The sequence below is a fragment of the Callithrix jacchus genome, chromosome 6, assembly GCF_049354715.1.
Source record: "Callithrix jacchus isolate 240 chromosome 6, calJac240_pri, whole genome shotgun sequence".
Classification (NCBI taxonomy): Eukaryota; Metazoa; Chordata; class Mammalia; order Primates; family Cebidae; genus Callithrix; species Callithrix jacchus.
Window position 1 is genome coordinate 13,512,544 of NC_133507.1, and position 26,096 is coordinate 13,538,639.

At 37.8% G+C, this 26,096-nt stretch overlaps 1 protein-coding gene across 30 annotated transcripts in view; it reads right to left on the bottom strand.

Annotated features, from left to right (window-relative positions):
• Positions 1–26,096, bottom strand: part of LOC103793610 (uncharacterized) — a 592,261-nt gene that overhangs the window by 49,250 nt on the left and 516,915 nt on the right. For 23 of the 30 annotated variants that reach the window (XR_013519259.1, XR_013519258.1, XR_013519256.1 and 20 more), the window contains 4 exons: positions 24,901–25,852; positions 16,265–16,462; positions 15,430–15,540; positions 3,784–3,943 (listed from right to left, as the gene is read on the bottom strand). The gene's annotated coding sequence lies outside the window, so the exon portion shown is untranslated. Of the gene's footprint in view, positions 1–3,783; positions 3,944–15,429; positions 15,541–16,264; positions 16,463–18,901; positions 19,566–24,899; positions 25,853–26,096 lie in introns of those variants that run through there. The other 7 variants (XR_013519261.1, XR_013519257.1, XR_013519254.1 and 4 more) reach the window with 3 other exon arrangements.

A 26,096-nucleotide genomic window follows, 5' to 3' on the forward strand; every position in this document is an offset into this window, starting at 1 on the left:
CTTACTTCTATTAGATAGTCATATTTTTAGGCTGCAACTGTACTCCAAGTTGTCTTCTCTTTGGGTCCAAGAATGACAGATCTATCTCTATCTAGAACATTGGTGCCCATCATGGGCAAGAGAAAAGCAGCACAATCTCTTAAAGCATTGGCTTGAAATTGACAACTGACACTGAAACACACTGGCCAAAGCAAGATATTTGGCTATGGAGTGGGGAAATTCAATTCACACCCACTGAGATGGGAGGGAGCAGTCATTCATGAACAGTAATGTTACTGAAAAACTATTTTCCACTAGATTAGTGTCATTTAGGAGTAGCTACTACTTTAGTTGCCTAAGGTAAAACCCTCAATGCCCTCACTATTGACTTCCTTTGGTTTAGGAAACCAGCAGGTATGGCCATTTCGTGAAAATAAAAGCGAACATCCACTCATTTGTCTACAAGAAAGTTGTGAAAGCCTCTAAAATTTAAATGCATTTGTTATTAAGATGAAGATGCTGAAAGTACTATTTAATAATGTGCATTGGAGAAATCTCTAATCCTTGTCAAAGGTGTGAGCAGACTCCAAAAGAACAATGTGTTGTTCTTTACATGGAGTTATTTAAAAACTCAGTAGCCTGGATTAGGGATCAGCCAAGTAAGCCCTTGGGCCAAATCCAGCCTGCAGTCTGTTTTTGTTAATACAGTTTATTGGGACACAGCCATGCCCTTTGGTTACAGATTATCTGTAGCTAATTTCTCACTGTGATGGCATAGTGAATTATTGCCACGAAGACTATAAAGAACACAAAGCCTGAAATATTTACTATCTGTCTGGTCTCTACAAAAAGTTTGTTGATCCTTCACTTATGTTAAATGTTATTACGACGAGCCAAGCTACTAATTTATTTATTTATTCATTAACAAAATATATGATTTTGTGTATCATTATATGTCTAATTCTATGAATGCTGCTGGGCATACTAATGAACAAAATAGAGTCTTCCCTTCATGCAAGTTATGGCCTAGTGGAAAAGATAGATATTAAATAAATTATTGTTTAAATAAATCTAAACTTTACACTAAACAATGTGAGACAAAGAATAAGGACTCACAAATATGCATAATAAAAGAAGCTAATTCAGATGGATATGTCAACTACATCTTCCTTAAGGATATGATGCTAGAGCTGAGATTGAAAATTTAAGTGATGAGAATGGCATGTGCAAAGGTCCTGGGGAAATGGAAGGCTTTTTGTAGTCCTAGTGAAAGAGAGTACGGGCTGCAACAGCAGTGAAGATGAAAAATGAGTGATTTCAAAGAGACTAGGTGGTGGAATCAACAGAATCAACAGGTCTTGGTAACAGACAAGAGATAGACATTAGTGAGAAAAAGAAATTAAGAAGGACAATCAAATTCCTGAGTCACCCAATTAGATGGATGGTTGATAAAATAGGATTATGAAGAGAGTCAGGTTTGAAAAGGGACTTTGGAAAGAGCTGAAGCACATTCAAGGACATGGTGGACATACTGGTGAAGATGAGTTTTGGGTCTAAGCCTCAAAGGGATATTTGAGCTGAAGTGTGACTTAAGCAATCAGTATACAAGATGTTATGTACAACGGAAAGAGATAAAGGTCTTGGGGCTGAGTTTTGAGGTCCCTTAACATGTCACATCTGAGTTGAAGAGGATGAGAGGGCTCAGAGCACACCAGAAGAGCATTGTTTTACCAGCGGAAGAAACCAGTGGAAGAGAGTGCTTGAAGGAGGAAGTATCTAACAGACGTGCAATTAGGGTATTAAACAAGAGACCCATGACAACGACTGGAGTCAACCTGTGCAGATCCAATGCTCTGAGAAACTACTGTGGGAATGGCAACAGTGAGTAACGAGTGGATTTCTGGCAACACCGTGAGTCAGCTGCAGCACAGAGTGGATTCTTTTGGAAGACTAACTGTGCTTCTTGCCAATGCCAGAGTCACTAGTATCTTCTTTTTTAAGCTGAGTAAATATCCCTGGAATGAGTCTTTGAGGATATCTAGAGAAGAATGGGTTTCCTGAGACTTATGGGAAGAAGCTCAGAATTGTAACCATTTAAATATTGAATTGACGTTATTTTGTTATTCAAACATATACCTCCCAATGACCTCTGCACATACTAAAAAGGAACAAACAAAAATGTATAGCAAAGTTTTCTAAATGCATAAGCACCAAAGGTCCAGTGGCACATGCATAGAAAAGTGAAATAATGCTTAAACTGAATTAATTCATATAATCAAGGAAGTCAAAACCAAAGGTGATCAGAAAAATATTCTCTCTACAAAAGTCATAGGAACCTTGTGGAAGATGGTGAACATTGGCCTGGTGCCAACTGGTGTATTTTTGTTTCCTGTTAAGCTCTTTTTTTTTTTTTTTTTTGAGATGGAATCTTTTTCTGTCATCCAGATTGGAGTGCAATGACTGGCACAATCTCGGCTCAGTGCAACCTCTGCCTCCTGGGTTCAAGTGATTCTCCTGCCTCAGCCTCCCGAGTAGCTGGGATTACAGGCATGTACCACCACACCCAGCTAATTTTTGTATTTTTGGTAGAGACGGGGTTTCACCATGTTGGCCAGGATGGTCTGGATCTCTTGACCTTGTGATCTGCCCGCTTTGGCCTCCTAAAGTGCTGGGATTACAGGTGTGAGCCACCACGCCCAGCCCTGTTAACCTCTTTGATGACACATTCCTCCCAATTTTCTCCACTTGACCTTCTTTCATTGCTGAAATGCACCATGCCCCAGCCTGTCTCAGTGCCTTAGCACAGGCTATTCCCCTTCCCCAGAATGCTCCCTTCTGCCTCCTGACCTCTGGAACCTGTGGATATGTTACCATACATGCTGAAAGTAACTTTGCAGATGTGATTAAGTTAAGAGTTTTGAGAGGAGGAGATTATCCTGGATTCTCCAGGTGGGCCCAATGTAATCACAAGGATTCTTATGAGAAGGAGGCAGGAGGATCAGAACGAGAGAGAGAAGATATAAGCCTGGAAGCAGAGGTCAGAAAAGACAGCTGATGCTCCACTGCTGGCTTTGAAGATGGAGGAAGGAGCCATGAGCCAAGGAACCTACCTGGCCTCAGACACAGGAAAAGGCAAGGGAATGAATTGTCCTTAGAATCTTAAGAAGGAACCGGTCCTGTCCATACCTTGATTTTATCCCAGTGTGACTTATTTCCAACTCTGACCTCCAGGGATATAAGACATATGTATTGTTTAAGTCACTAAGTTTGTAGCAATTTATTATGGCAGCAATTATTAATAATTAATAGTTATTAATAACTAATAATTACTACCTAATGAACTATCAATAATACCTAAATAACCTCTCATTCTATGCAATTTCTTCAGGAAATTCTTTCAGGACATTCCATTTTAGATCAGAACCCCCTACCATCATAAACCGTCAAACTCCCCACAGCTTTTCCTTCGTAGCCCGTGGAACCATGTGATACTGTATATTTGTGGGATTATTTGACTGCTGTCTTCTCCCACATTTCCTGTTAAGCAGGCAAGACCATGGCTCTTCCAAGGCAAAGAACAAAATGAAGCAATGAATGAATGAGGGAGTATTGTAGAGGCAGTGGTGGTGATTATTTTTGGTACTAAAAAAAAATTAGAGTTAAGAAAGGAATGAGAAGGAGGTGGTTTGTATTTTATGTTATCCAGTTCCATTTTCATTCTAACTCTCTGCCAAGCAGAGTTTCTCCTTTAGTTCACCTGGGAGAGGACTAAAAAGCATGACAATGTTGACAACCTTCTCTTACCCTTGTCAGAGGGTGGGCAGGCTCAAAAGTAGTGGGCTTAGAGTGCTTGCCTTTATCCATACATGCCTTGAGCTGGATTCCTAAGGGTCAGATGCGGTGCAGAAGTGACGAAACTTGAAACATCATTCTTCAAACTCAAAGTATTAAAATTCATCTTGTTCTGCAAAATATAGCAAACGCAATTATTTTGTGGAATGCTGAAATAGATGAACACATCACCTTATTATCTAGTGTTTACCAGGTATCTCAGTTGCAAGCAACAAACCAACTCTAGTGGGTTTAAATAGGAAACACATTTGTTTTTTGAGCCACCAGAGAAATGAGAAGAATGGAGAGGCAGGCATAGAAAACAGAGGCTAAAAGAAAGGGGGCAGCAGTCAGGACCAGGCTTGTAAGCACCTCACTCTTGCCCTGACAAACACAGATACTACAGCACATTGCCCACCATTACTAAACCTTTCTTGCTGTGACTCCTATCACCTCCACAGCATTTCTGGCACCTCAGCTCCCTCTACACATGGGTAATTTGATGTTGCTGCTGCTGCATCTGCTGCTGCCAAAAGGAATAGTCTTCTGCTCCACCTGTGAGCATCATTAGCCCCGACTCATGTCCCAGGATGCTATTGGCTGGCCCTAGGGCACATGCTTGTCCCCCTACAACAGGGGAAGATGGGAAAATGAGCAGCCAGTCTCTTCAGCTTCTATAGAGAGAAGGGCATGCTGTCTCCCAGCAAGGTTTCATTTTGGAAGAAAGGCCATCCAAGAATAAATTACGTTTTTAAAATGTAATAATAAAAAGCTAACTTTCACACAAGCAGCATCCTTCTTTACATAGTCTGAAGAAGGCAAATTTAGAAACTCAGAGTTTAAGTGATCCTGTATCAAGATATAACTAACTCCCTTGATTTGAATTCTTTTTCTCTGACCTTGGGCAATTTACTTAACCTTTATCCACAGGTAAAGTGCTGAGCTCAGGTCTGAATCTCAAGACTTATTACCTATTATTTTATAATCTAAGCTGTGTCCATCCTTTTTGTCAAAGTCAGCATGATGTAGGAATATCTCATGTTTTTGGAGAGTCAGTTTTTCTTAAAGGGAGGGATTACATTTCCCCTAGTCTGTTGGCCTTGCAGAGAATTGGGTACTGTTCATATATTCAAACAAGGTTCTTATTTTCAATTCCACCTGATTTTTTTTTTCGTAAGCAGCACATGAAAGAAATGTATTGAGTTTCCCAATCAATGTAAGTTTATTATTGCTTACCCAAGTGTTTAATAAACCCATCCTCAGCCTGGGAATAGCTTTAAATACTTCATTGACTGTAACAAAGCTACTATTTTCTTTCTGGTCAAAGTGGCCATATAAACTATAATTAAGTACTAATTACGGGCTCTACTGGTCAGATAGGAAAAAGCAAAGTCCATTATGCAATCTCCAGAACAAGCCCTTGGAGGAGACTTTTGCTGTTGGAAAATATCACATAAACAAAATAAAACATGGAATCAAAGAAGTGAAAAGTTAAATTTTTTTCTCTTGCCCCCATCCCCACTCTATTTCTATGATGTGACATTGACCCCATATATTCATTTTCTGTTTTGTAAAAAGAGAATGATAAATAATAAAAACCCTTTCTTAAAGGATCATCCATAACTTATATAGTGTGTAAAACTATGAGTCTCTACTATCTATAATCATAGGATAGAATGATGTTTTAAGTTCTTGCTACTTGAGAAAATGCAACATTAAATTAGTCCAATGCATAAAATGTGAGTTTGAACATCCCTCTTCAGTTGGCAGATATCATTACAAAATATGATGTACATTTTTATTAGAAGTTTTCATTGGAAGGAAGTATCTGATTCGAGAAGCAGAAATGTGTAGCTTGTTTTGAGCACACACACACACTCATGCACAGACACATACAACACAGGGCCACCTGCAGGGCCTTGCAGGCAGCTTGCAAACATCTCTGTGATCTCACCCTGCTACTTGTCAGGGAGCCTCTTGGCTGTGGCCATGTGCATACTTTACAGGAGCTTAGCATTGAAAGGACATATTTAAGAGTTTATAACTGTCTCTGTGACAGCAAGTTCTAATTTAAAACTCCTGTGTAATACTTGTTAGGAAGTTTTAATATCAAAAGGCCAGCCAAGGTCTTCCATGAAAAATTTCTAGACAGTGAAAGAAACTAATTCTTTTTAGTGATGTTTGGCTTCTTCTCTGCAGTAGGTGATCTTGATTTCATATTTTATATCCATGGTTTGTTAATGAAATATGCTCCTTTGAAGATCAACTGGAAAAAGAGGAGAAAATATAGCAACACTCTGTAATAAATATTTAAAGTGAAATTCACCACTAAGGCCAAATCTACCACTAAACTTTTAGGATGCTTTAAAGAAATTATACTTTGCTTTCTTGAGGGACTTCTGTGGATTGTATTCTTTGATTGGATGAATGAGCAGTGGGTGGCACTGGATCACTTTGTAGATATGCATTCCTTATAAAAGCATTAGCATGATTTCCACACTCCTAGTTCTTCTCCCTAAGTGGTTTGAGTACATGGAGACTACTGTCTCCACCTCACACTTTTACCTGTAAGGAATCCAGGACTTGTTACAATTACCTTGGGGTATGGTCACAGGTAAGGACAAGTAGCTGCCACACAATGCTCAAATCCTGCTTTGGCAAAAAGCCACTCGTGTGGTTGTCCTGGAGCAGTACTGGCTTGCACACCGCGAGAACTAAGAAATGTGATAGTCCCCTTCTGTAGTTGCCTTCTGGGAAAATCTTTGTCTCTCTACACAAAGCAAGTAAACACAAAGCTACGCATACTGAAACACAAGCGCATGTAGATGTGTGAATCCATGTGAATATAACTGGGGCTCTGGATCAGCATGCACAAACAATATTCCATTGACTTCACTGTCGTCATCAAGTATTATTAATACCTGCTTACCTGCACTCAGTGAAAAATCATGATTAAATGACCTACAAGATATTCTGAAAACTATTTTTCAGAATATTTCTTATTTCTACAGTCATCTCAAGTTACCTGACATTTGGTTGAATATTAATCTTTTCGAAAATGAATTACTTGGGCAAATAAAATGGGACCATTAACAGTATCGTATCTTTAGAGTACTTTTAGATTATAGGATGAAAAGACACTACTTCCAAAGAAGATGATGTATTAATGGTTCCTTTTCTCACTTATATGACATGCTGTTTTTAATAGTAATACACAATTCTCTGATTTCTTGATTTATCTATTTTTCTCTCAGTGCGCTGTATGCATATTTTATACGCTGTCTCATATACCCTTTGGAAAGTATTGTATCTATGTGGGGGAAGAATTGCTGGGAGGAGGAGTAGTAAATAAATAAAATCTGATTTGTACAGGGCATTTAAATTTTTTAGACAATACATTTAACATCATGTTAGTTCAATGGATGTCATGCATTGATATGATTATCGTTTTCTTTCTCAATATAATGAAAAATGGGAATAATCTTTAATACTAATGAGTTTGTGTTTAAAAGCATTATTGATTTCTTTAGCTAAGACATTGCATTTCTTTATAATTCATGCTTTACTAAGATTTATTAACAAATACAACAGAAAATGGATTTTCCAGACACCTATTAATAGGTGGGTGTCAGTCCAGAAGCACACAGCCTTCTGCAATTTGTGTTAGAAGAAAGCATGTTTTTGACCTAGTGATGGGTAACAGGCATTAAAGAAATTAAACAAATAATCTTTTGGCTATTCTCTTCACCACTGATAATTTCATACATGACAATGATTTACTGTGTTAAAAATTCATCATGAGGTTCCATGGCTGTGTGTTTGCAAGGTGGTTTACTAAATGCCACTGCAGGGTTGGGGAGCACATTCTCCTCTTCTCTTTACATGCTTTTCTAACTTCTCTACTCCCTCATCTTCTCTGACTATACAAACCCTTTTGTATGACTCCTCCCTGTCTAACTAAAGCATTTCAGAATGAGAGATGTGTTTGTTCACACAGAGACATCACTAGTAATGGGATTCCCTTACATTGTGGCACCTCAATCAGTCCCTTCATCTCAGCTGGGCAACACAGAGATGGAGTGGTTTCTAACTCAAGATAATTGTTTTCAGTGTTGGTAATTGCAGGTCACGGAGTATAAAGATGCACTGGCTGGGCACGGTGGCTCATGCCTGTAATCCCAGCACTTTGGGAAGCTGAGGCAGATGGATCACGAGATCAGGAGTTTGAGACCAGCCTGGACAACCTAGTAAAACCCCATGTGTACTAAAAATACAAAAATTAGCCAGGTATGGTGGCACATGCTATTAGTCCCAGCTACTTGGGAGGCTGAGGCAGGAGAATCACTTGAACCTGGGAGGCAGGGGTTGCAGTAAGCTGAGACTTTGCCATTGCACTCCAGCCTGGGTGACAGAGAGAGACTCCGCCTCAAAACAAAAGAAAATATCTTTACTCAGTATCCCAGGACCTCTCCAGCCTGGAGTTATCATATATTTCCAACCTTATCTTCTACCATTGCCAAAGTAATACTTTCTCTGTTCACTAAGTATCCTTTGTTGACGACATGCGGCTAATGTTGATACTCAACCGCCCTTTCCTCAATCACTGCCCTGAGGTTTGCAGGGGTTCGAAAGGCATCCCTGGCAACTCCACTGTGTTTATTGTCTTTCCATTGAATCTCCCTGGAACTCACTCCATGCATCATTTGACATTAGCAATTACTGTGGTTGGCTAACCATGATCTATCTGCCCTGCTACTTTTCCGTGTTACCTTCCACCGATTCCACTGGGCTGAGAGTCCTCTGAGGGGAGACATGAGATCCCATACCCTCTGTAATGACCAAAGCACCTTGCTCATGGTAATGGCTAACTATCTTTAAGTAACTGAATAATTGAAGAGTCATTAGATGAGGAGCAAGCAGGAATTAACACTTTTGAGCACTTATTATTTTCCAGGCACATCGCCAAGCATTTCACATTTGCCCTTTATTACTGTCTCAGAAGAGTCCTGAGGGTGGGTCATCTTCCTCCCAATTTACATTTGTGAACACAAAAGCTCCAAGTTTGGTGCCTTGCCTAGAGTCAGCCCAATAGTGAGGAGTGGGCTGTACAATCCATGCTCACCATGGAGTCACACTGCATGAACTAAACAATGCTCACAGCAGAAATTTGTACATCGCTGTTCACTAACAGTCAATTCCGAGTGGCCAGAGTAATTTTGGTAAACTATGAAAGAGATAACAGCAGTCTCAGGCTCTAAACCTGGCAAGAGCTTGATCTTGCATTTGGGATAAAATCCACATTGATCAGCCCACTCTACACTGTCTGACTCTCTCTGGTTCATGATTATCTCTTGATATGGTTTGAATTTGTGTTTCCACCCAAATCTCATGTCAAGTTTGAGAGGGGGCCTGGTGGGAGGTGATTGGATCATGGGGGCTGATTTCCCCCTTGCTGCTTTTGTGATAGTGAGTTCTCATGAGATCTGATGGTTTAAAAGTGTGTGGCACATCCCCCTTAACTCTCTCTCGTGCTGCCATGTGAAGAAGGTATTTGCTTCCCCTTTGCCATCAGCCATGACTGTAAGTTTCCTGAGGCCTGCTTCCTGTTAGGCCTATGAAACTGTGAGTCAATTTTCTCAGGTAGTTCTTTATAGCAGTGTGAGAACAGACTAATACATGGCCCATATCCTACCTGTCACATTTCTCTTCCTCATATGTCGGCACTCTTAAGCCCCAACCACAGTGTTCTTTGTATTAATCTTCTCCTATACCAGGTTGCTGTGTCCTCTCTTTCTGAAATATTGTTCCTCCAGATCGTTGCCTGGATTTCTCCTTCACTTCATTAAGATCTCAGATACATTTCCTCTTCCAAGAGGACTTCCTTGATTCTTCCTGTCTATAGTAGACCTTTCCCTCTTTTACTGTCTATCCCAGAATCCTGCCTTGGTTTTCTTCTGAGAATTTCATCAGGACCAAATACCACTTCATGCAGGTATTTGATCGTTAGTATGGCTCCATCACTGTCCTGTGAGCTCTGAAGTTCAGGGACTTTGCACATCTTATTTATTTCTGTATCCCCAGCACCAAGAACAGTGTCTGGCATTTTGTAGGTTCTCAATAATTCATTAAATAAATATTCAATAACCTACCATTCCATTAGGGGCATCTGAGTGATTAGGAGCTGGCTTCAGTCTTGATGATTAATTGGATTGTTCATTTTCATATACAATAAAGGGAGTCATGTGGGTTTCAGAGAACCATATCATTTGAACACCTAATCAGCACATATGGTTCAGGGAAGTGTAGTTTTATTTAATGAAAGAGAAGTTTTGAGATAGATTGTCTATGAGAAAGCTTAAGGTCTAAAGTGGCTATCTCATTGATCAACATTTGTGTAAGAAGAGATGTCACAGTGTCATTCTTCTTCATTGAATTCTATCAGCATATAAGGAAAGAAGCCATATTTTAAAAAGGAAACGAATGTGTAATGAGCAATGAACAGTCACTGCTCCATGTACCTTACATATATTTGCTCATTTAGTTTCCATGAGATAGATACTCTTCTCCCCTACAACATATAAGTAAAGTGCCTTGTGGTTGATGCACTTAGCCACAGTAATACCTGTCCCAATTGGTAGAGCTCACATGTGTACATAAGACTGTCTAGTCCTGAAGCCAGAGCACAAACATTGGTAACTCATCCAAACCCACACATCTCTTTATCAGATATCTCCAACCCATTTTCCCCAAAGTCACACCCCAATTCTAGTACCTCCTCTTCTCCTCCAATACACAAAAGTAAACACACACAACAAAGCAACCACAAATCTATGGAGGACAGCCAAGGATTTGAGGCTGAGGTTTCCTGTGCCAAGCACTCTCTCGCTAAGCCGGGAATATAACACCTTCTTTTGGCTTCAGTAAAGCTTAAAGACAAATCTTAAACCAGATACACTCCTTTTAATCTTATTGTTACTGTCTTGCCCAGTGGCAAAGTAAAGAAAGGCTGTGCTTTTAAAATGGGGACACTAAGAAGATATAAGTAGGATACACAAAACACATACTTAGAGCAATTCTCAATGGGGTTAATGCATGATCTCTCCTAACCACACTTCCTCCTTCCTGCCTCCCTCTTCCTATGCAGTAATAAGTAAATAAATAAATGAACCAACAAGCAACACTCTTGTCTGTTTTCTTTTGAGAGGATAATATAACCTATAAAAAAGTTTAGTTGTTTCATTTTGTGCCCCCCTGAGGAAAGGAAGTGCACCTACTTATGAGTCACGCAGAGAGGTGGTCCCTTTATATATATGATTTCATTTATCTTTACCATGGGGCCCTTAAAGGCAGGCATTAATGACAAAGAGAATGCAGCTTGGAGGGAGTCCATGTAAGATGAAACAGCCAGTAAATAACTCAACTGGGATTCAAATTCAAAATACAATGATTTCTACATCCACAATTATTTTCACTTTCTTCTAATATGGAATAAATAAGTAAGCACATGTGGGTCGGGGCATAGAAAGTTGACTTTTTAAATTTGTATAATTGTAAGAAACTCAGGCTACATTAAAAAAATAAATAAAAGGAGGCAGAGAGTGGCAAAGATGGCTTCCTTGGGCACACAGGGTGCCACCAGGACACACATTGAGATGACAACTCAACATCTTGTTGGAGGGCAAATATTTCTGTATTTTACCTGCTGCCTGACCCACTCATGCAGGTCAGCAATAGTTGACACAATCGAGCAATAAACTGCCTGACAGGAAGTAGCTTCTGTGCACTTCTCTGCTCTCTGACTGGGAGAGGGGACTTCCTGGTGAGTAAAGCTAACAGCAGATGAATTAGTGCTTTTTACCAGCAGGAGTTCTCTGGACCCCTTCGTTTCGGAGGTGAAACCACCAAATACCAACTCAATCATGTCACTGCTGTGACACCTCTTTGTCACACATTGACATGGGGTTTCTGAGGAAAAAGCTAAAAAAAAAGCAGATATGAAATAAATGTTTATCAAAGCACATAGGGGAATAAAAGACTCAGTTCTTTCTTTTCTCAAAATTACCTGAGGTGACAGATCAACAGGGAGCTGAACAGTGCAGAAAGTTGGGAACTTAGTTAACTCTATTGCGTGGATGACAGAAACCTACAGGCATGCTCCAAAGAACCACGCAGCCATCAACAGTCTAGTTTTCCTTCCAAGTGGCTGACACGGAAAATCAGACACAATGTGCTTCCCTGAATGCCCCAGATTCAGACAGACAACTTGAAGACATAACTTACAGATTCATTCCTGTCTCAATTTTAAATGAGGGCTATTTGAGACATTAAAAAAAATCATTTTCCCTTCCTATTTTTTTATGAGATGAATGAGCTCAGTCATGAGCTTAACTCTTATTTCTGATATAGAGAATCTACTCTAACTGTCTTGCAGAGTCGACTTCAGACTCAAGTCTTTTCCTTCCCCAACTTCATGCAGTACACTTCACCTTGCTACTGATGTAAACATAATTTGATGCCATCATTTGCCATAACTTTGGAATCTGAGTGATTTCTTAAATTGAAGTCTGCACCCTTCGTAATACCAAATGTGCAGATGCTAAAATGACAACCCACGGATCAGATATTAAAATGTACAACTTCTCCTACTCTTGTAATCCTTGGTTGATAAGCAGTTATTGTCCTGAAAGCCAGTCACAGGAGTTGAAAGATAAATATTATTCCATATCTTATTGAATAAAATATATTATAACACAGGTGATGGAGACAGATTGACTCAATAAATTCTAATAGTGTATGCTGAGAAATAGCGGCAATAAAAATGCTGATGACTTGACACAGGGAGAATATTGAATGTCATTAACATGCTATTTCCTCGGTTCTGATCTCCCTGTCAAGTTCTTCACACTGTTATAATCTCTATCAGTGGATTTTTCTTCGGTATATCGGCATGAGAAAAATGGCATATTTTAGTGTTTTAAATTATCCAGTACTCTACTGATTGCGGAAGTTATGCAGTAGTGTAAAATATGGAAAATTAATATAGGATTTTATATTTAGCAAGAGCATCAGCCTTACTTGAAAGGGCTAGAAAAATGCAAGAAGCCACTGAGCTCTAAAGTTTGTTCTTATCACAAAATTTTCTCCAAATTTTCATTTTTGCTCATTTTTGTTAACTGGCTCAATTTGGAATAAATGAAGAATTCTTAAAAGAGCTTAAAGAGTTTATTAAAGATCTTAAAAAGTTAGTCTTAAGAAGTTCTTTTAACAGAAGTTAGTGACATGGATCTTATTTCATGAGATACAAGATGATACAGGTAACGAAACTTTTAAGGTTTATGTTAATTCCTGTTGCTTTGTATATTACTTGGGATAGATAATGAACACATGTAATCCTGACAGAATTTAATGCTTCAGTCACAAACCATGAGTTAATCTATCAGATGAGTACTATGTTCAGAGAATGGTAACCAGTAGGTGATGATGAGTACCTTATATGATGATGCCACCACAATATAATAGTCATGAAGTGAGACTCCATGTTTTACGTCAGTGGTTATAGCACACAAGCAAATTATTTTCATTCTTAGTCTTATTTCCTTTATGTCTATAAATTACTGATGAGAGAAAGTATTATTGATTAAAGAAAGGAAGACTAAAATAGTGATGTGAATATATGTTAATAATCAGTGTGAAAATATAATTATTCAATGAGCTTTAATACATTGTTCAAGCCGTATTCATTTCATCATAGTTTGCTTAAACTAGAATGTAGGTAGTGATTCAAGACCCAAGGTTACAAAAAATATAGTGAAAAATACTCCATTTATTCTGTTTTAATTATCCTTTGATTTATTGATAATATTATAATCTGTCTGTACTAACCAAGATCATCAATTATCTCCAGAATTCTCTGAAATGACCTCAGGTGAAACAGCTTCTTAAATTAAGCACAAATTCCCTAAACTGAAAATATTGCAAGCTGAAGCTTACTTTCCCTACAAAAACCTATTTCTATTTTTCTTACTGTCATCCTTATCTCAGCAAGTGACACCATATCTAATTTGTGACCCAAAACAGACTTTCACATCATCTTTGTCCTCTTCTTCACCCCTACCCTCCACAAGCAAGGAATTTCCAAAGGTAAAGGCGTTCCTTCTGCATTTTGTTCAGAGTCTATCCAGTTCTCTAAATCCTGTTACAATCCTAGTTCAGGTCATTACCATCTCTTTTTTAGACTGTTGCAATGAAGTTTTAATTCTTCTTCCATCTTTCAGGCCACCCTGTCTCTCTACCCTAGTCTCTCATCCATTAACCACATTGTGGCAAGTCTGATAATGCCTCATTCTGGTGGAAATTCCTTCAATGATTCCCCTTTATCTTCACCACTTGTCCCAGGTGTCCATCAAAAGTCTCCAAACACTTCTCGCCTTTAAAACGGTAATAGGGTCTTTTAATGTCTTCTTTAAATCAATAACTACAGTATCAAAATATTATCTATTTAAAAATGGAATGTTTTGAGAACCTACAACAGTGATGTGAAAGTCAAATATTTCTGGAGTTTGTGGATCTCAGATAATGCTTCTTATGGACTGTCAATCACATATCCATGTCTTCAGTGGTTATAGTGTGCAGGCAAATTATTTTTATTCTTATTTCCTTTATGTCTATAAATTATTGATGAGAGAAAGTATTATTGATTAAAGAAAGACTAAAAAGTGATGTAAATATATAAGTTAATAAGAAGTGTGAAAATATAACTGTTCAATGAGCTTTGATTGATTGTTCAAGCTGTTTTCATTCCATCATAGTTTGCATGAACTAGAGCAAAAGGTAGGTAGTGATTCAAAACCCAAGGGTCCAAAAAATATAGCAAAAATACTCCATTTATCCTGTTTTAATTATCCTTTGATTTATTGATAATATAATAATCTATCTGCATCCATAATATTTTGTTTGTGGAAATGTGTCTGCCAGTAACATCCTGTAGCTCATAATTTAGAAGCAAATTAAAACGTTTATGAAACAAATGAACTAGTTGTGTGTTTGTGTGTGTGTACATGTGTATGAAAAAGACAGAGACAGAGACAAAGAGAGATTGCAAATTCCAAAACTGCCAGTCAGTGAAAGCAGATTTTTATCTACTCTTTCTGTTGTAAGAAATAATTCACTTTTAATCTACAGATTTTTACCCACTCTTTATAAGAAATAATTCACTTTCAATCTACAGATTTTTATCTAGTCTTTATGTTACAAGAAATAATTCACTTTCAATCTACATTGTATTATACATCCAGTACAAAAAACCATATGGGGAAATTATTTGCTAACAATTTTTTACATAATTAATTTTCCAAGTAAATAACGAGTGGCATTTGCCCTTACATGTAATTACTGTTAATAATAATTATAATGGGATGTTAATGAGGGATTTTTTAAATCTCCTTTTGGGCCACGGCCTCAGTTGTTGACAAATATATAATGTTCTAAGAACTCTACCAGCCTAAGGGGGAGAGCTGAGCTACCACATCAGGATGTGATAGAACTCATCCTCCCAGCATCTTTCATAACGGATCGCCAGCCTGTAAGAGAAGAGGTTGACGAGACAAAGAAAGAACATACCTTTAGGCAGTGGAGAGAAATATTTTTCTCCTCTTTGATGCAGTGAGTGAAAAACCTTCAAGTGCACTGTTTCTTAGGATTTGATGATGTCTCACCACCACCTGGAGATGTCTGAAAGCAAAGGCAAGGATATTGTGTGACTTCTGTAGAATACTATGATAGTGTGGGTTTCTCAAACATGGAGTCTAGGCCCTTCGGTAGTTTTCTGGAATTTTCTGAAAACAAAAACAAACCACAAACCAAACAAAAACAAATCTAACAAAAACCACCACCCAAGAAGGCCACCTAGGGAGGTGAGAGGACCCGACGGCCATTTTACTTATGGTTGAGAAGATGGCTTATGTTACTAAAGAGAATCAGAAGATTTAAAGATCTGCCTGATGTTTTATCTAGGAGTGGCATTGGTTAATTTTCAGAGCAAGTGGTAGAGAGAATAAAGTTATTTCCTGGTTGGACCCCATCAGCTCCAGCTTGATCAATTAAAAAACGATAGCTAAGAAGAATTGAGTGCTTATTCAGAACTAAATAGTATGTCACATGTCAGGTTCCCGAGGTGGCTCTGAGTCAGATATTGTGGTTTGGGAGTTTTCTGGGGTGTGCTTTCAGGATCTATATTTTTCTTGGATGGAGGAAAACAGAATTCGATAGAAGGAGAAATCAGAGTGTAGTGTATTCATAACCTATGTCTGAGCTGGGCTAGAATGGTACCATTTCATTGTCCCCTAGGGGAGTAAGGGACTAGGTTTTTTACACAGATCAGGTGTTTCATGTGGGTTACTCAAGGAAGGACACATGAACTTGGGTGAGGTGACACATTTTCATATAGGAAACTCACCAGGGGGAGAAAGGCTCTCAACTCCAGCTGTGAGTCCCAGTACTTAAACTGGCAAGGGAAGTATGGGAGCCTCAGTGCTGGGGGATGTGGTGGGCATCTCATAGCATCCATCTTAGTCCTCCCCTTGCTGTACTTAAATGCAGTTGCTTCATGTAAGTTTGGGGCTCAGAGTCTTCCAAATTCTGGTGGCTTCTTTTCCTGAGGAAACATAAGAAGAGGTTCATAGGACATACTGCAGTCCCCACCATGATTGCTGGTCATGAGGCTATAACACTACTTACTCATCATGCCCTTTTCCTACTGGCCATTCTTGATCTCCCTCATCTTAAGCTGGCCCCTTTGCAGGTCTAGGTAGCTTCCCGTGCGGTGGGTTGTTAGGGTGACCAAGAGTCTCATTTCGGAAGGGTTGCATGCCCATAGTCACCATGCACTTCCCAGGCTATGGTGGCTGCACTTGCTCATTTACCATGAATTAGGCACAGTTATAGAAGAGGCACCCAGATGGTTACTGAACTTGTTATCTATTTTATCTCCTTCTGATGATAGTGCTAAAAGGGCAGAGATATGTTTTCTTGCTGTCCCTTTGACATCTTTTCCAACCACAGATGTATCTAATATAATTTATCTGCCAGATCACATGGCAGTGGCAGGGCTGCTCACATCACAGCCTGAGTCTGCTTCAAAGCTCTTTCCTTCCCTTGGAACCTCACAAAGCTTACAGACTTTTTATCACCTAGTAGGTGATACAAGACTTCTATCCGTATACAAGTCTCTATCTCTGTTTGTATCCCAGGAACCTGACCATGCCTTTCATGCTCTGTGGTCATTGAATTTGCATTATTAGAGATTGTATGTATTAGTCTGTGTTCACACTGCTTAAAGAACTACTTGAGACTGGGTAATTTATAAAGAAAATAGGTGTAATTGACTAACAGTTCTGCATGGCTAGAGAGGCCTCAGGAAACTTGCAATCATGGAAGAAGGTCAAGGGGAAGCAAGGCACATTTACATGGTGGCAGGCAGGGGTGGGGACCTGCCACCAACTTTTAAACCATCAGATATCATGAGAACTCCCTCACTATCATGAGAAAAGCATGGGGAAACTGGTCCCACGATCTAATCACCTCCCACTTGGTCCCACCCGAACACGTGGGGATTACAATTTGAGATGAGATTTAGGGGGGGACAAGGAGCCAAACCATGACAGATACCCTTCTCCAGAGTAAGAAATCAGTAGTAACCTGAAGTTTCAGAATTACTCTTCTCAGTGGTTAACACCAAGAATATGTACATGAATGAATCTGATCACAAGAAATTGCCTATATTTTATCTCATTTTTACCTTAAAAGTTTTCATTTCATATGATTCAACATAATCGTTACCTAATAATTCTACTTCTAATACTGTTACTGACAGCAACACCAGCATTATTAATCAGATAACACTTAGCAAAAATCAGGCACTGTAAAAATACTTTGCTATTTAAAATTCTATGATCTTCACCACATTTACCAATTATATCATTAGGTATAATTATTTCTTTTTTATGCTGGTGCTGAAAATATGTCATAGAGATGTAAATTAACTTGTCAAAGGCCACAAAACACAAAAAGTATTTTGTGTGGAAGCTAGGATTTGAACTCAGTGAAGCCAGTTCCTGATTCTGCACCTTTAACCATTATGCTGTGTTTTTCCCAGATCTAACACTCCGGATTTCACCAATGTGTTTTTCCCTTGACACTTAGAAGGAAGTACAGTCAAACAAGATAGCCTTCTTGAAGTCTTTTGCTAATGTCCCACTGATCTCTTATTCAGAACATCCATGAAGTAAGAGGCCACTTTTGGTGTTAGCTTCAGGGTTTCTCTGACTGATAGGGTCTGTGCCCCCATCCAAATCTCATGTAGAATTGTAGTGCCCACTGTTGGAGGAGGGCCCTGGTGAGAGGTGATTGGATCATGAAGGTGTATTTAAAATTTTCATTGTAAGTGTGAGCAACCGTTTCATGCTAGTGATTCTATAAAGCGCTCATAAAACATCTCTACCATGATTTCCCATGGAAACCGCAAACTTAACATGTACAGATTGAAAATCTCATTTCCCAAATTTCCCATCTCCCAAATTCTCTCTCATCTTCTCACTATTCTAATGAAGGACACTGCCAAATATATGGGAAACTAAATCAAAACCAGGCCTTCATCAGTGACTCCTCCTCTCTGCCACCTATCATATCCCATCATTCCTATCGTTCTGTCAATTCTCACTCATAATCTACTGTTGTTTTCTATTCTAGTAGCACTCCCTTAGTTCAGGTCACCTTCGGCGATAATTTAGACTAAATAATTCAACAACAACAACTCTGTCATCATATCATTTCCCACATAGCAAGCAACTAACTTCTCTTATTTGAAACCTTCTATGTGATGGTGCGGGAGGAGGAAGGGGGTCAAAGATGCTCCTACACCAGCATGATGATGTAGCCCACTTTAGCCCATTCCTTCCAGTAATTAATTACAACTAAAGTCTCTGGACAAAATGCAGAAACAAAAAAGCAGGTACAGTGGAGCCAAAATTTGGAGAAGTAACTACATAGAGCTAAGTTTCCTAGCATTTTTTTTTCTCTTTCTGCCATGCATTACCTCTCTTATGCCTAGTCATGAGCCGCATGGCAGCAGGGGTGAAGCCTTCAGCTAAAATCTGAGAGAAACACCATCTTTCTGGCAACAGGAACCAGAGAAAGGGATCCCTGAAGGTCACAGATTATTGAAGGGGGATGCTGAAAGGGAGAGAAGAGGATCATCTCATTCTGTGAGTATACACATATAAGTCTTAGCCTAAGCCTTGAGTTACACATGTAGTACAGACACATACTAGTTTAGCTAAAGCTTAGACAACTGAAAAGAGACTTGATTGCACATGTAAGTCTTTCAGCCCAGTCCCCGAGGAGTATGCATGTGGAATAAATACAAGCTAAAGTGATAGAGGACTGGAGAACTGAATTGAAAGACCTGTACAAAAGTCTGACTAATCTCTGAGGTGTTCACACATGAGACAAACTTAAATAGTATAGCAAAGATTTGGAGGATTAATCTAATTGAACCATTTAACTTACAATCTAAACCTAACTAAGTGCAGCACTTGGTAAAAATAAAATACCAACATTCTCTGGGGGATTTTCACAAGATGGTACCCTGGGCATGTCGTTTATGATGTCTAGGGTACAACCCAAACTTTTCAATACAAAGTGAAACAAGCAGAAGCAACAGCAAAAACAATAAAATTGCAAAGGCTAAAACAATATGCCAAGCCTGAGATTATCTAAATGCTGGAGGTATTAGACAAATACTTTAACAAGGGTTTTGTAATTATGTATGTAAATTATACACATGAAATCATTGATAAAAATAGAAATATCAACAGAGAAATAGAAATTACACAATGTTTCATTCATTAATGTGAACTTAAACCTAAAAAATGTTAAGTAATTAAAAATTATAAAGTGGGCTCAATAACAAAATGGTAAGAACAGAAGAAAAGGTAAACAAACTTCAAGATATATCAATAGGAACTGCCCCAAGAACAGAGGGAAAAGATTTTTAACAAATGAACAGAGCCTTGGGATCATGTTGAAGAGCATTAGAGGCCCATCGTATGTGTAACTGTAGTTCAGAAGACGGAAGGGAGATTGGGGCAGAAAAAAATGTTTGAAGCAGTAACATTCAAAAACTTACCACATTCTGTGAAAGACATATTTATAGATTAAAGATTGGCAAATTCCAACTTGAATAAATTCAGAGAAAATTATGCTTAAATATATTACAATTGGGTCAAAACCAAATATAAAGAAAAAGTTTTAAGAGAAAGTAAAGAGAAATCACATTACATGTAGGGGAAGAACGATTTAAATGATGGTAGATTTCTCTTTAAATATCCTTTTTTCTTTAAATATCTGAAATACTGAAGAAAGAATTGTCAACTCAATTCTATTTGCTGTAAAAGTATTCTTCAGAAATAAAGGAGAAATTAAGGAATTTCCAGATAAAAGCAAACTAAGAAAATGTATACCTGAAAGACCTGCTTTATAAGACATGCTAAAGGAATTCCTTCATACTGTAGGGAAAACCTATAGAGAAGAACATGGATATTTAGGAATTTTTAAAAAAAGCAATAGAAATGGTAAATAGCAGTGTAAAGATAAATGATCGCCTTTGTCTCTTTAAGCATGAAGTGTGCATGACTGTTAAAGCCAAATTATAATATTGTCTGATGAGGATTTTGAGGTATGTCGATGACATATGACAACTATAAAATGAAGATCCTTGTGAAAACAAAGTGATACGGTAATAAAGGTTTACATTTTACATAAAGTGTTGCAATATTAATTGCAATATGTTAAATATGTATATTAAAATCTGTAAAGTAACCACTTAAAATAATTCAGAGATGTAAACTGATAACCAATCAATATATTAAAATAAAAAATTTAAAAATCCTTAAATTTTTAAAAGACAGAAGAGAAGAAAACCTACATTAAATAATAAGTAATAAAATGGCATCTCTAAATCCAACCATATTATAGATAGATTAAGTGTTAATGGTTCAAACATTTCAGTTTTTAAAAAAGGCAGAAAATCTTGCTACAGTGGATTAAAAAGCAAGAACCTACTTCATGTTGCCTATAAGAAACACATTTGTGGGCCGGGTGTGGTGGCTCAAGCCTGTAATCCCAGCACTTTGGGAGGCCGAGGCAGGTGAACCACGAGGTCAAAAGATCGAGACCATCCTGGTCAACATGGTGAAACCCCGTCTCTACTAAAAATACAAAAAAATTTGCTGGGCATGGTGGCGCGTGCCTGTAATCCCAGCTACTCAGGAGGCTGAGTCAGGAGAATTGCCTGAACCCAGGAGGCAGAGGTTGTGGTGAGCCAAGATCGCACCATTGCACTCCAGCCTGGGTAACAAGAGCGAAACTCCATCTCAAAAAAAGAAAAAAAAGAAAGAAACACATTTGTATGTATATATATATATACACATACATTTCTTATTATGTATAAGTATATACATAATTATTACGTATAGTGTGTGTGTGTGTGTGTGTGTAAAGTTGATATATTGAAAGTAAATGGGTAGAAAAAATGTATGTCTGAAAACAGTAAGCACTAAAAGACTGGAATGGCTGTTTTAATATCAGATACAATAAATACAAAGAGAAAAGGTAATACCCGAGGAAAACATATATTTTAATATGACAAAATGACAATTTATGAGAAAGATAAAAAATTATCAATGTACATGCACTTAAGTATATAGCATCAAATTGCAAAAAACAAAAAATGACAAAGAGTGCCGTAGAAAATTCCAGAATCAGAGTAGGAGATTTCAACAATTGTGATTTCTCATGAATTGACAGAAATCAGATAAAATTAATAAGAAAACAGAAGATCTGGGCAACACTATTAAGTACTATTATCTAACTGATGTTTTGGATCATCATTCAACAACTGTACAACACACATTCTTTTTAAGAGCACATGGTAGTAAACTAACATAGACCATATGATGGGATATAAAACAATTCTTAATATATTTAAAAGAATTAAATCATACAAGTATTATTCTCTGATCACAAAAGGATTAAACTGGAAAGCATAATAAAAAATACCTGGGAAAACCCATATCTAGAAATTAAACACACTTCTTTTTTTTAATTGCATTTTAGGTTTTGGGGTACATGTGCAGAACATGCAAGATAGTTGCATAGGTACACACATGGCAGAACGCACTTCTAAATAAATAACAAAGATGAAATTAAAAGGAAAACTAAAAAATATATTCAATGAAAGCACAGCATATCAAAGTTTGTGGGGTGCATCTAAAACAATGTATAACGATAAACACGCAGCTTATAAAGAAGCTAGATAAACAAAGACCCACTTAATAAGAAATACCATAGGAATTCTTTCAGGCTGGAAATAATAACATCAGACATTAACTCAAATCCACAAGAAGACATAAAAAGAACCTGAAATGGTAAACCTGTGTGTGTATATATAAAACGATATAAGTTTTGTTATTTTCTCTCCTCTTCTTTAAAAGGAACAAGATTGCTTAAAGTAATAATTATCACTCAGTACTATCAGATTGATAAAATATATTGATACAATACGTATGACCAAAAAAATAAAGGAGGGAGAATGAAGTTATACTGGAACAAGATTTCTACATGTTATAAAAAATGTGTTACTATTTGCTATGGTTTGAATGTGTGCCCCAAAGTTCATGTGTTGAAAACTTAATCCCAAATGCAACAGAGTTGAGAGGTGGGGCGTATGAGAGCTCTCCTATCATGAATGGATGAATATCATTGTTTGGGGAGTGGGTTCTTATTAAAGAACGAGTTTGTTATGAAAGTGAGTTTGGTTCTCACTCTTTCTTGCCCTTTCTCACCCTCTTGCCTACTGCCATGGGATAACGTAGCAAGAAGGCCCTTGCAAGATGTAATCACCTTGATATGAGACCTCTCAACTTCCAGAAGTGTGAGAACTTCATTTCTTACTTTAGTACTTACTCTGTGGTATTCTGTTATAGCAACAAAAAATAGACTGAGGTAGTAAATCCACAGGCTTTATAATAATGATTGTGTGAGCCATAGAAAATAACTAAAAGTATGTCCGAGAATCAACAGGGGAATTAAAATGTGTGTGTGCATGTGTGTGTATTATATGTGTATATGTAAATACAAAAAGACATGAGACATATTTAATCCAAATGGCAATGTAGCTTATGTTTGTACACATATACATATTGTACATATATGTATATGTACACGTACACATATGTACATATGTACACGTGATATATATTATGTTGATACACATCCATATTATATTAATTATATATAGATTATATCCTAATATATTAACTATAGCTAGATATTTCCTTTCCTACCATTTTATATTTTAGATATATATATTTGATATATTATATATTAATATTAAATATATATTATAGATTGCATCTATATGTTAATATATTATAATACACAAATATATAATTAGTATAATTACATAGCTAACATTATATATTCTATTTTTTATATTGTTATATTTAGAAGTACTATTTATATTATATATGTCTATAAATACAAAAGACAATAGGTAAGAAGAAACAGGGTGACAAAAAAGACATGAGACATATTAAAACCAACTAGCAATATGGCAGATGTAAATCCTATGATATCAATAATTAAGTTACATATAAATGGATTAATTCTCCCTGGCTGAGGCCATGGGCTGTCTTCACCTTCCAGCCTCACTCTTGGTAATGCAAACTTGGCCGTCACCTTTGCTGTCTAGCTTGCTCTGTCTGAAGCGTCTCAGCACTTCCCTGCCACAATTCAGACCTCCTGCCTGGCCCTGTTGGCCCCTGCGTTTGTCTTGTTCATGCTCTGGCTTCTGGCTGCCTTGCCTCAGAGGTTTCTCTAAGTTGAAAACCACTTTGCCCTGGCCTCACCCACAGGCTGGTTCCTGAGTCCTCCCTCCATAGCCATGACCCCAAGCTTAGCACTGCCTCCAACACCACCCTGTGTAGGGACCCTTCCCAGAGGCCCCTCCACACCGGGGGCACCCTCAGCACAGAGCCAACAGACAGAATGTTTGGCTTCCTAGAACTTCCTTGAATCTCTCTTTTCTTCTTTTTACTTATCCTGAAACTCTTCAGCAATGCGTAGTGAGATTCTGCAGACATCTTCAGCGCTTTTCTTTCATTTAAAAAATAATAATAATAGAGAAAGAGGATACAAAAGGGAGATCGCAGAACATATTTCCCCCATGATCTCTCCATTATAATAAAAAAAAATAATTTAGTATATATTTTATGTTAAACCTAATGTATCAGTAGTATTCATGAAACAATTTATTATTAGCATTCTATTTAAAACATTTGATATTTATTCATAAGGATTTCATAAAACCATTTAATTTAACTATACTACCTATTTTTTTGATGAAATTAAAAGGAACAAAATTATTACCTATACAAAACTGCAAATTTTGAACTTGTGTTGATTGAAATTTGGGTCCCTGCAATTCACTTTATTGTTTGAGACAGACTCAGGCATTTGATACATGGCTCGAGAAAGAAAAGGAGGGGAGAAGTCCCTTCCAAGGCCACAAAATCATATTGTGTATGTTCTGCCATTGTTCTCATATGAACTAGAGCTAGGTAAGAAGTTCTACAAAGCTAAAAATGAATAATTGCCACTTGCTTCACATACCTTCATCTTACTCAGTATTTCCCAAATGGAGATAACCGAGACTCAGAACTGGGTGTATGGAAGGGAGTGACTTATCAAATCTGGTTACCATCACCTATTTTATTACTATATGGAAGTTACTAAGTGGGTTGAAACATATTTCATATTTTATCTCCATAATAAATATAATGAATATGCAGCATGAGTTCCATTATGCTGATAACTAATATTTACTGAAAATATCTGAAATAATATTCATTTACATAATTCCAAGAAACAGTCCCAGAATAGGTCTAGAATGAAACGATGTGCAGAGTAAAATGAACCCATGCACGCATGTATGAATACATAAATAAGAAAAAGGGGAACACTAGAAATACCCACTTTTCTTGTTTGCAGACAGCTGTTTGGCGTCTTCTCACTGGTCCCTCTTCCCTGTGGTTGCTTGGGCACAGATGGATGACCAAGAAGATTCTTCGCAACAGTTCTTCTCTTAGTGGTGCCTCTTGAGAACCTTATTTTCTTTCTAGTTAGTTGCACAAAACATGTTTGTGATTGACTCTTTTCCCTGATCTGTCTCTTTGCTTTGATTGGTAGGTTCTGTAATACTACGTAGAATTTCCAAATTCCTAAGGTACAGACAGCTGCTTTGTTGCTTGTCTAGGCTACAGAATTAAGATTGCAAGGAATTTCCTGGCAATTACTTTGTTGGGACTGAAAAGATATTGGAACCTGGTCTCAGTAACCAACTAAGTTTTATCCCTCTTAGGATTTTACATTGTTTAATACATAACTAATCATGCTTGATCTTGCATTGGAAGAAGAGTCCATGTTTTAACTGTCATTAGAAACTGATTCATTCATTCATTCTTTCTTTCTTTTTCTTTCTTTTCCTCTCTTTTGTTCCTGTAAGCATTTATTTATTTTGTTGACACCATGTGCAAAAGTTCTATCTCTGCAGACTTCAGTCCAGAGAGCTTCTAGGTAGGTGAGCCTTAGATGTAAGGTGCTATAGAACTCAATATTGACTGACATCGTTTGGCCGGAGTTTTGTTGTTTCTGCAAATTCTATACCCATTTTTCAAAACAAAGGCTACAATTACTTAAACTTTTCCAATCAGGCTCCTCCTCTTCACAATGACATTCTTCATGCCAGGGGTGGAGAGCAGAGCACTCTTTATTTTCCCTCTCCACAGCGCATGGTCCCAGCTGTGTGGCTCCCTTCATGAATATGCATGAAATCAGATATGACATTGCCCTGCTCCCATTAATAATCTTGTCATCTGACTTGTGCTCCAGAAAGCTCCAGCCCATGGCTTCTCGGAGCAAATGTAGCCTGAAGAAAAGCAAGACAAAACAAAACAAGATGAAAAAATACATATCTTTATGTTCATCTTTTTGATTTGATTGGGATTAAGTATTCCAACACTTGGGCATGGGTTTGCAAGGGGAGCAGAGGAGCAGTGGAGAGACAGGGAGCGAGCGAGGCTGAGAAGTCAGCCCCTGTGTGAATGGCCTGGCTTGTCGGGAGGGAGCCTACAGTGGTGGGTGTAATGGTATGCGAAGTGACCTTGAATATA